The following is a 12987-nucleotide window of genomic DNA, read 5'->3' on the forward strand; positions in this document are numbered from 1 at the left end:
TACAGAACTCGTTGTCAAATATTTATTTATTATATAATAAACAAGGTTCAAAGTCTCACCTTCATGGAACTTGACAACATCCAAATTCACAATTTCGATATTTGTAACGAGTGCATGCACGATCGAACAATGAATTTTCTACTAAATAGGTTTTACACCAAGGGCAATAAGTTCATGGTTGACCCAACAAATAGAACTTATTAGTTTAGCAGAAACCCCGCTATCGCATATTAGGAGCTTATCTCATAATAGGGGACTTTCCTCTATATATAATTTTTTATATAACTAAATTTTAAAATAAAGTAAATTTTATTAATAAATGTAAGTATTTTACCTGTCGTTTGTATTGTACCTATTATTTTTACTTTGTCACCTTTTTTTATATTAAGATGGTTATACATATCTGGATTAAAATTTATTATATGAACTTCCAATCTATATTCTCCATCAGTTAACGATCCGCAACCGATTGTTTTATTCAATTATTGTTGTAAATTATAGCGAAGTTCGTCTTGATGTAACCTTCTAAGACTGAGATAAATATATAGAGAATGTTAAAGAGGAATTATATTTTATATTTTGATATTTTGATTATCTTATAAATAAATAATTATACATGCAGGGTGTTACTTAAAAGTAAGTAGAGTATAAAATACATTAATTTGTATGGTTTATATATGACAAAATTTAAAATATCAGGAAATTCTTAACAAAAAATAACTTTATTATAGTATTTTAAAAAACTCTTGAGGTAAGCTGCACAAATATACAATAAAAAATATGTAGGTATATATGTATATGTATATGTATTTACGGATCTTCAAACTTTATATAATATGTGTAACCACGCAAATTAATGGATCTTACTGTACATAAACTTGAAGGGGATATTCCTTGGCTTATTTTAAGAAGAAAAGGTTCTATAAACATGTGTCCTAAACTGCTTTTTTCAAAATACAGGATGTCAAGGACGCATGTCCCTGGTGGATCTAAAAATGTTTTATTTGTATTGGAAAATAGTTCTTAATACCACATATACGCATATCAAATTTGAATACTAGGTGCGCAACTAAGTTTCCGGGTTTCACACATAGATGGCACCAATAACACATGTACTCGACTTACATGTCTGAAGTTGTCTGAAGTTATAGCTTGGACATCTGTTAACAATAACCAGTCGTTATATAAACACATATCGCAACGCAAAAATATTTTTTCTAACAACGGAGATGTCGAGTTTTGTGCCAAATAAACAGCATTTGCGGGAAGCTTTGCTTTTCTGCTTTAACTTGAAAAAAAATGCAGCTGAAGCACGTCGTTTGCTTGAGGAGGCCTACGGCGAACATGCACCATCGAAAACTACCTGTGAAGATTGGTTTAAACGCTTCAGAAGTGGCGATTTCGACACTGAGGACAAGGAGCGCTTTGGTGAGACCAGAAAGGAATCGTGTACTATGAGCTGCTGAAACCGGGCGAAACTGTCAATGGGCATCGCTACCGACAACAACTGATCAATTTAAACCATACATTGCTCGAAAAACGGCCAGAATGGGACACGAGACACGAACGAGTGATATTGCAGCACGACAACGCTCCGTGCCATCGCAGTTCCATCGTCCAGCACACCATCAAAACGCTGAAATGGGATCTGCTACCGCACCCGCCGTATTCGCCAGATTTGGCGCCTTCCGATTATCACTTGTTCCGGTCGATGGCGCATGGCTTGGCTGGGCTACACTTGACCAATTTCGAAGAAGTGCAAAATTGGTTGGATGAATGGTTTCGGTCCAAAGACGCGTCGTTTTATTGTCGCGGTATTCATGTATTGCCAGAGAGATGGCGAAAATGTATAGCTAGCGAGGGACGATACTTTGAATAAACCATTTTTTGTATTTCTCTTGAAATTTTCCATTTTTTATTGATCAAAAAAACCCGGAAACTTAGTTGCGCACCTAGTAAAATATCTTTAAATGTTTTTCAGATTTTTGGAATTTTCATTTTTTTCACAACTTTGACCTTATATTTTGAAAACAAAGCAGTTTAGGACATATGTTTATAAGATTTTTTTTTCTTAAAATAAACTAAAGAATATTCTTTTTAAGTTCAAGTTTATGTACTTACTTAAGATAGTATCCTGTATATAAAGTTTACGAGACGTACTTTATATATCGTACCTTTGTTAAGAGTAATACAACTCAAAACTTAATTTTTGAGTATTACTATAAATTGTATAAGAATAAATTAGGTAAACATTATCAAGCAGCAAAAGTAAATTTATATAACATTAAAGAAATTGTTAAACTTATTTATATAAAACTCAAAAGAAGGATATGTCAAAATTGTCATAACAAAAGATGATTTTTTAAGGGTTGTAAAATAAAAACGACAAAAATAAAATTTGAATCATGTTAAATACTGTTTGATACCGTTTAATTAGTTATAATAATTTTTCATCAGATTTAAAAACATAGTTTTTCTTCTTTTTTAAATTAATTTTGTAACTTTTCAGAGTGCGATAAGTATCACGAATTGTACTTTTCTATACATATACCTATGTACATATATATAGATATGTATCTGTACATATGTAAGATAATATGTAATATAGAGGCTTATCTTTTACAGAAGAAACATTGTATTTAAATGGCAATGGCTAAAAGCGATATTTATTTGTTAAAAGCGATTGATATTTGTTGATACTATAAACTTATTATAGTATAAATGTATTATTATAGCATAAATGACTTATTATATAATAAATCGATAATCCTGCAAAACTTACTGACACGTGTAGACGTGTTTAAGACATCGGAGAATTTAATATGCTCTGGTTCTACATCTAACGAGTTCTCTAATTCATATTTTCCCAAAGTTGTAATAACTGTATTAGAACGAATTAGTAGTTCATACGGTACACTACCATTATTGAATTGAACTGCTTTAGGTGGACGAGCTTGTACGCCGTCCAAATGAATAATCTATTATAAAACAATTTAATGTAATAATTTGTTAATAATTATGTGACATATATATATATGGGTAAAGAGGGTAAAGAGAAACTATAGGTACAAACTTCTAGGGATGGTAGAAGGAATTGAAGCAAACATTTTTTGCTTATAAAGTAGTAGTCGGAAATGCTTCCTTTTTGTTTTATAGACACTAAATAAAGAATAGAATCATAAATTACCCACTAAAAAATAACTGTGTTTAAGTCAAATAAAACGTACGTTTTGATATAGCCGTTTTGTGTTCCAATCGTCACCCTTTATTCAGTGTCTATAAAGCTAAAAGGAAGCATTTCCGACTACTACTTTATAAGCAAAAAAGTTTGTTTCAACCTCTTCTACCATCCCTAGAAGTTTGTACCTATAGTTTTCTTTCACCCTGTATATGTATGTGTGTATGTATATATATATACATGTATACACGTATATACATATACGTATACATATAGATATATAATATATATATACGTATGTACGTATGGACGTATGTACATGTACAGGATGGCCTACCAAAAATGAAACAAGCTTAGGTTAAATGCTAAACTATGGTTATATGCTAAAAGACACGTTTGTTTTGTTTTTGGTGGGCCATCCATGATTGTAGAATCACATGTGTTAATGTTATGAAATTAAAATTTTTACTAAAAAATTTTTACTAAAAGTAGAGTATAAATATAGCTCTCGGTCTTGCTTTTACCAATTGTTGAGAAAAAATTTAGTCTTATTACTTTATTGATGGACTACGTAATAGTCTTGATAAGAGATTAAAAAATGATATCAAAAGTAATGTCTCTTAGTACATTCAGTATTAGTTTTACAGAAAATATAACACTATATTAGTAAGTAATAAGATATTCATATTTTATGAATAAATTATTTAAACTTTGTATGATTTTTCTATATACATATTAGATAAAAGTTATATATTATATGTAAAATATGTACATAGTATTAAGGTTCCTGTTTATTCACCACTATTGTCTTACATAATAGAAATTCTTGTAATTTAAAATAAAAATATTTTTAATTAAACTAGACACTATAAACGCGTGCTTCGCGCACGCTATTTAGCTTTAACATTACACACAACTGTCAAAATATACGATGGCAGCTGCTCATGAAGTAAGCACAGCGAGAGAACCAATCGGCATCGCGGAAAAGAGGCAACAATAACCGCGATACATTCGAGTATCGACTTTACATGCCTTTTTTAGAGAGGGATTTAAAAATAAATATAATTTAATATTTTCCCAAAATAAAAGAAAATTTTATATATATATTTTACAAGTTTATTTTGTTAAATGCAAATATTATGTTATTAATATAATATTTAACATATTTAACAGAAATTTTTATTCTGTATTTTCCTATTTTTGATGATGTCATTATCTAAGAATATAATGACAAATAGTTCAGAGTTATTTATCATTACTATCTTATTAAGTTACAGATTTAAAAATAAATTATTGCAGCAAGTATACATATATTATCTTATATAAAAACTTTATAATTTTTATAAATTATTTGCATTTAATTGTACATCCATGTTATTAAATAAAAATATCATTTTTATATGAACCAAAAGGAATGTAAAGTCAGAACACTTACGTAATTTGATTTTATGTACTCTTCCACCTTTTCGATATCATCGTTCCATGCTATAATTTGCACTCGTTTCCCATCTCCATTATTTAAAAAAAACTTGAAAACTTTGTATTGGGACTTGTTTCCTACGTAACGAGGAGCTTCAATACCGTCCACATATCCTACTATCTCACTATAAAAATAATAAAGTAATTAAGAATATTTAAGTTACAATTACAGAAGTATATTGTACACCTAGGGGAGAAAGCGTTTCAAAGACAGCAATCACACGAGTCTAAAAAAGCTTTCTCCCCGTGGTACACACGATATTTTTCACAACACCTTTACGGAAATGTTCGACTTTTTAATGCCTATAGAGCGAAATTTGAATGAAATAAAATTATATAATTGGAATTAAAATTATATATACAGGGCCGCCATACGGGACAGAAAGTATCCCTAGGGAGGAAAGTGACCATGCACTTTCCACCCACTATACAGGGCAGAAAGTAACAACTTTTCTCCCTAGGGAGGAAAGTGATCACTTTCTATCCGCTACGTCATTAATTTTTTCCCTAGGGAGAAAAGTAAGCCCTGGCGTGAAAATAGTCACTTTTGCCCCGCTCTACACGCATGGAAAGTTGAACTTTCCGCGCAGGTATTGTAAAAAGTATTTTTTACTTGATTAATAACAATACATTTTCTAAATATGTTTTAAGATAAGTGATAATTGAACAAAAATTGAGAAATGTCTTATCTAAAATTATATCGACAAAAGAGAAAAATATAATTTAATTTTTCTCCTTTTAAAACATTAATTTATTTTATTAAAATAAATCGGTCTTCTATTTTCCATTAAAGTACATGTTCTTTTTAATTAGATTTACTTATTGTTAGTATTGTTTCTTGAAAAAAAATCATTAAAAAAACCTAAAATATAAACATTTATAATTATAAAAGTAAATAGCATTTCTGAGAGATAAAACTTTATAAACGCAAACAAAAAATCTGCAGAAAAATGTAAATAAAATTTGAAATTAAAAATTATATAATTTATGTTATATAAATACAAAATTAATTAATTAATTACAATAATACAGAATATATACAATAAACGTCCAGTATTTAAAAATAATACAAAATAAAAGCAAACATACATATTTTTGTACATTTTTATTGTAAAATAACAACTTAAAATTTATTACAAAATCATACTAAATTTTTATATAATTATCTTTAATGGCACAAAAATTATTAAGCCAGTATTCCACTTTCATGTTAAGTGTGTTGTAGCTTGTTATTTAGTTATGGTATACCAATGACGGCTACAATTTAATTGTACATTTGGTACTTTAATGGAATAAATTACAATTTTAATATATATACCCAGAAGAAAAAGTCTAAGGGAGTAAAATCTCTCAAAAGAATTAATGACATATTACAGCACATTTGGCTTGGAATATTGGCCTAACATTCTTTGTGTCACTAAAGAAGCTTATGTAGAAATTTGGTAATTTTTGTGAGAAATATTTTAGTTATATACATTATAATAAAAATATCAAGAAATATATACATGTGTTTTTTTTATTTCATATTATCATATACATCTTACATAATAATGTAGATATAATATTGGAATTTTCTGAATGTAAAAACTTTTATAGAATATTGGATATTATAATAACAAGAAAGAGATATAAAGTTAGTGATATAACAAATAAAATCTATGTAATTATATATATATATATATATATATATATATAATATCAGAAAAATTGTTAAAATCATACTTACACAGTAGAATCATAAAACTGAATATTGTCAAGTACGTTGCTAGATGTTAAAACATCCATTGCATTTATATTTGGGAGATCATTATCCAACAACTCTTCCGCTTCACTGTAATATTATTTTTAGAAAAAACATCTATTATCTATATATATACCGGGTGAATCTTAATGGATGCACCAACCATTTACCATAGGAGATGAGTTACCGACCGCAACTGTAATGAACCAAACGATCCATAGGTGACACCAGCTTGAATCGACCGCTTCGATCGACGAGTCCGAGGTGATGTACAGGCAAGTTAAAAACTGTGAATCAAATAACGTATATCGTATGTTCATACTTTTCTAATATATCCAACTGTCTTACGCATTTTTCTTTTTACATATAATTTTATTTAATAACACGATTTCTTATTATTCTCCATCTATGCGCAACGTATTTACCGCATGTACTACGTTTACGCGAGCGTTACTTTTGTAGTAACTTACGATAATTCACTCGTTTACGCAGAGTAAATTATCGTAAGTTACTACAAAATTTCCTTTACGCAAAGGAATTATCGTAAGTTACTACTGAAGTAACGCTCGCGTAAACGTAGTAATATAGTACGGGATCCGGCCGCGTGATTTATACGTTTATCTGTTATTTTATCGAAATGCGATTTTAATGGAAGATTACATATCAGGTCATACATCGCGGCCGGTGTGCCTAGCCGGTTGCTAGCAACCACTATAGTGGTTGCTAGCATTTGAATGACTCGCTCTTGCCTGCGCGAGCTCTTCAATCTTACAATGTGTTACAATGGAATAATCACAGCAATTTCCTTGAATTTCTTTAATATTACAATAGTTCCTAAACAAGTTTTCAAAAATTCTTTTTATAAATAAATTCCGCCGCTCATTCGTCTTCCGACTCGTCTGAACTCGCAATATCATACTCCAAATCATCAGAATTATCATTCGCGTTTTCAGATCTTTCATTTATCGACACGCGCAATTTTTGTAAATTCGATGTGGCAAAATGCTACAGATCCGTGTTGTATTAAATTACGCGCTGAAGATTGCGGTTGGTTATTAGATGGTTTTTTGAAACCAACGTGGTTCGTTGGGTACCCAACGCCGTTGAAAGTCAAAGATGTATTGCGCGTGTCGATGAATGAAAGTTCTGAAAACGCGAATGATAATTCTGATGATTTGGAGTATGATGTTGCGAGTTCAGACGAGTCGGAAGACGAATGAGCGGCGGAATTTATTTATAAAAGAAATTTTTAAAAACTTGTTTAGGAACTATTGTAATATTAAAGAAATTCAAGGAAATTGCTGTGATTATTCCATTGTAACACATTGTAAGATTGAAGAGCTCGCGCAGGCGAGAGCGAGTCATTCAAACGCTGGCAACCACCAGTTGCGGCAGCTTTTACGCAGGCAACCATATTCCATCGTGTAGAGGAAAAATTTAGCTTCAATTTGTGTAAAAATTGTCTCGATACACGATGAACGTTGATAATTAACGAAAAAGGACCTTTTTGCACCTGGCTGCCAGGAGGTTGCGGCAGACTGAGAGATGGCGACCTATTTTTTCAAGTTTTTTAGATCACTCTCTTTTAGATAACGCTTCATTTCCTTCGCAAACAAATGAACGAAGTTGTCTAAAAAAATTTAATTAAAACAGCTCTAATTAAGGGTACTTGCGGCAAGATTTTGCTAGGCACACCGGCCGCGATGTATGACCTGATATGTAATCTTCCATTAAAATCGCATTTTGATAAAATAACAGATAAACGTATAAATCACGCGGCCGGATCCTAGACTAATAGAAAGAAGTATCTTTTGTATCTGTTTCTACGTTTATGCGAGCGATTACTTCTGTGCGATAACTTACGATAATTCACTCGTTTACGCGAAGTAAATTATCATAAGTTAGCACAAAATTCTGTTTACGCGTAAGAATTATCGTAAGTTACTACAGAAGTAACGCTCGCGTAAACGTAGTAAGAGTATCTTTTTTTATACGATTTTTTTTAAATATTTATATTTTAATACAGTTTTACTTGGTGGCGATTTCTTTTCACGCTTACGCGGAACATTTTAGCGCGTAAAAAAAGAGTTGGATATAAGCGGGAAAAAAAAAAAATATTCTACCATTCTTATACAAAATTGAGCAATTCTACTTTTCTACAAGAAATATTCTACTGTATACTTTATGGATATAAAAGTAATAATGTGAAAAATTAGAAGTAATAACAGTGGACTTCCGCACCACCCTTGAGGTACCACCAATGGCGCGTTAGGTTTTTTAAAGTGGACCTTCGCCTGGAGCCATATTGTACCACATCTTTAGACCTTTTCAGTATAAAAGTTCAAATAGATACATTGAAGTCATATTGCGTAAGAGCGCACGCAGATGAAAAATTATATCAACGTGTGACCGTGCGCAACACATCACCAATTTATCATATTTTTACTTTAGTATGTGCTCGAAATGGCCCCCCTCCATTCTCTCACAAAATGTAGCCCTTGTCAAAATTGCACGACGCACCCGGCGCAAGACCTGTGGAGTTATTGCACGGCAAGCTCGTACAATTCGATCCCTCAGATCTTGAGCATTAGCAGGTCGCGTTGCGTAAACTTGCTGCTTAAGATGACCCCACAGAAAAAAATCTAGCGGTGTGAGGTCTGGTGAACGCGGTGGCCATTCGTGGGGACCATAAAGTCCGATCCAACGGTTACCGAATTTCTCATTTAATAACGCCCTTGTTGCCCTGGCAGTGTGTGCTGGATGGCCATCCTGTTGGAACCACATGTTAGCACGTAATTCCAACGGCACCTCATCCAACAAGTCAACAAGTTCATTGTTGAGAAATCTTCGGTATCGGTCACCATCGATCCTATCATCAATAAAATGTGGCCCAATGATGTGGTCTCCGAGAATACCCGCCCAAACGTTCACCGACCACCTGACTTGTGTATGCGCTTGCTGCATCCAGTGAGGATTCTCAGTGGCCCAATAATGCGAGTTATGGCGGTTGACTTTGCCATCATTATGGAAAATACATTCGTCCGAAAACAGAATGTATTTCGAAAAATAATAATTTTCCTCACTCACATTAAGGAGCCATTGACAATACCTCAATCTGCGAGGTTTATCATTTGCATACAACTCTTGAGTCAGGGTTACCTTGTAGGGATGGAAGTGAGCCGATTTCAAAGCCCTACATACTGTTGCCTGGCTGACTCCTTGATACCGCGCGACGTCTCGTGTACTAATTTCTGGGTCATTAGTGACCTCTTCTAATATCCGTGCGGTATTTATGCGCGGTGGTCGTCCTGTACGAGGCAATAAAAGTAAGAGGATACAATTTAAAATTATTTTATCAGAAGATCTTATAAATAAATATGTACCTGCAGGCTTAACAGGTCTAAATTGACCATTTTTTCGCAGCCGCGATTCCAGCCTCAGAAAAAATGTATGATGTGGCTGTCTTCGCTCTGGGTATCTACGAGCATAAGCTCTCGCAGTTTCCCGCAATCGTCGGCCGCATATAACGTACAAAAAAACCATGTCGCACATCTCATTATTCGTAAAATTGTGAGCCATGTTGACCGCACGTTCTATCACGTTTACGAAACACACGGGATCGAAGCGAGACACGGAATGAACAATTTGCTAGGATAAAACAGCATAAAAACAACGCAGAAACAGTGAAAGAAATAAATGAAGATCGACAGAATTCTGACAGAAAACTATCTTCTATTTCCGACTGAAAGTTTATGCTTTAAAATACCCAGAGCAGAAGTAACCAAGCCACATATTTTCGATGAGGCTACAGACTAGTTGTAGCTGTGAAAAAATGGTCAATTTCTCTGAAATGTTTAAATACATATTTATTTCTAAGATTTTATGGTAATATAATTTTAAACATTTTGTTCTTTTATCATTATTTCCATTGCTTTTTTTCGTACAACACGAACACCGCGCATAAAAATGGCGCAAATAGAAGAAATGATTATAATATCGACGACCTAATAATTAACGCATAAGCCATCACGCGGTAGGAATCAAGGAATCAACCAGAAAATTATATGTAAAACTCTGATATCAGTTTATTTTTATTCTTGTGGGATTATCTTAAGCACACTGAAAGCCGGAAAACAGTAATAGTCTCTGAATTTTCGTTTATTCTCAATTTTTATTCTCAATACATAGATGCTTACTTAAAAAAAAAGTAATGTCTACTGAAAAACACAGTAATATCTAAAGATTAAGATCGTAAGCGATACTGTCTGAAAGAAATAATAGAAAAGAAATAATTGCTGAGAAGTTCCATTATTCAATCATGTGCGATTCTGTAACCATTAAGTACTGTTGGCTCTTTATATTCGTTTTATCGCGCGAGTTCAGAGCAGTTCAGAGAGATTCATAACAGTTATTGTAGAATAGATTGTTAGCTCAGCGTTAGCGTATTAAACTGTCATTCCGGAATCTTAGGTTTGAATCCCGTCTCCCGTCAATGTGTTTTCAAAAATTGTAAAACAGTGCGTAATTTTAATTAATAAAATAGAATATGCGAAACCACGAATACAAATTAAACTTTAAAAATATTCAAAAAAATTAGACCTATTTGAAAATATAAAAAGAAATTTTTTTTTTAATTATTGCACCGGAATCATTACTGATTTTTATCGTAATGGTTACTGTGAGATCCGTACTGGTTACTGAAAGAATGTTTACTGTAGTAGCGCGTAATGGTTACTGTAAGAAAGATTAAAAGTTGAGAGTGAGCAAAAATACAGGAATTATTACTGTTTTTCGGCTCTTAGTGCAGTAATTAAGTTTGCACAACGCGACTTGCTAGTGCTCAAGATCTGAAGGATTTAATTGTACGAGCTTGTCGTGCAATAAGTCCACGGGTCTTGCGCCGCGCCGGGTGCATCGTGTAATTTTAAAAAAGGCTACATTTTGTGAGAGGCTGGAGGGAAACCATTTCGAGCACGCATACTGAGATAAAAACATGATAAATTGGTAATGTGTTGCGCACGGTCACGTTGATGTAATTTTTCATCTGTGTGCGTTTTTACACGCAGTAAGACTTTAGTACATCTGTTTAAACCTTTATACTGAAAAAGGTCTAAAAATGTGGTACATTACGGGTCCAGGCGAAAAAACCTAAAGCGCTATTGGTGGTACCTCAAGGGTGGTGCGGAAGCCCACTGTTATTACTTCTAATTTTTCACATTATTACTTTTATATCCATAAAGTATACAGTAGAATATTTCTTGTAGAAAAGTAGAATTGCTCAATTTTGTATAAGAATGGTAGAATATTTTTATTTTTTTCCGCTTATATCCAACTCTTTTTTTACGCGCTAAAATGTTCCGCGTAAGCGTGAAAAGAAATCGCCACCAAGTAAAACTGTACTAAAATATAAATATTTAAAAAAAATCGTATAAAAAAGATACTCTTACTACGTTTACGCGAGCGTTACTTCAGTAGTAACTTACGATAATTCCTTTGCGTAAAGGAAATTTTGTAGTAACTTACGATAATTTACTCTGCGTAAACGAGTGAATTATCGTAAGTTACTACAAAAGTAACGCTCGCGTAAACGTAGTACATGCGGTTAATACGTTGCGCATAGATGGAGAATAATAAGAAATCAAATTAAATACAATTATATGTAAAAAGAAAAATGCGTAAGACAGTTGGATATATTAGAAAAGTATGAACATACGATATACGTTATTTGATTCACAGTTTTTAACTTGCCTGTACATCACCTCGGACTCGTCGATCGAAACCTCAACAAAGTTAGCCCCCCCAAGTGGATTATTGATACTTTTTTTTTTACCAATCGATTGGTGGTTGATTGGTAGTATTTGGTACCATATTCAAAACGTTTGGTAGTTTCTCGTTTTTTTAGGAAATCAAAAACAAATTTTTGATCTTCTTTTAGCCCCCCCACTTTGACTGTGGTAATTTTTTTTTTTTTTAATCGATTGGCGATTGATTGGCAGTGTTTGGTACCGCATTAAAAACTTTTGGTGGTTTCGCGTTTCTTTAGGAAATCGAAAAAACAAATTTTTGATCTTCTTTTAGCCCCCCCACTTTGACCGTGGTAAGTTTTTTTTTTTTTAATCGATTGGCGATTGATTGGCAGTGTTTGGTACCGCATTGAAACCTTTTGGTAGTTTCGCGTTTTAAAAAGAAAGAATTAATTGTCAACAAATTTTTTGTCAACAATTTTTTTAGCGCCTTCACTTTTACTGTTGGGAATTTTAAATTCTTTTTTACCAATCGTTTAGTGGTTGATTGGTAATGTTAAGAGCTGTAAGTTATTGAAAATTTTATTTTAAAGCCTTTGTGTCCACGATGCTAGAACTGTGTCCGAGTTTCGGTTTAAAGCCTTGTGTACACGATACTAGAAATCGGTCCGAGTTTCGGTTTGTGTGTGTGTGTACGAGCGCGTTCGTCCTTTCGCTCGTCCGTCCGTCCGTCCGTTCATTCGTTCGTTCGCTCACTCACACGTGCACGTACGTATGCACATACGCATACACGCGCGCGCACGCACACACACACACACACACCACACACACGAAGGGACGGACGG

General features: G+C 33.0%; 1 pseudogene; it reads right to left on the reverse strand.

Annotated features, from left to right (window-relative positions):
- Positions 1-334: 334 nt before the first annotated feature.
- On the reverse strand, positions 335-6442 carry LOC139786545 (uncharacterized; annotated as a pseudogene).
- Between the last annotated feature and the right edge of the window lie 6545 nt (positions 6443-12987).

Source organism: Temnothorax nylanderi, unplaced genomic scaffold (assembly GCF_030848795.1).
Source record: "Temnothorax nylanderi isolate EJ_2023f unplaced genomic scaffold, tnyl_v1.0 TNYL_tig1071_pilon, whole genome shotgun sequence".
Classification (NCBI taxonomy): Eukaryota; Metazoa; Arthropoda; class Insecta; order Hymenoptera; family Formicidae; genus Temnothorax; species Temnothorax nylanderi.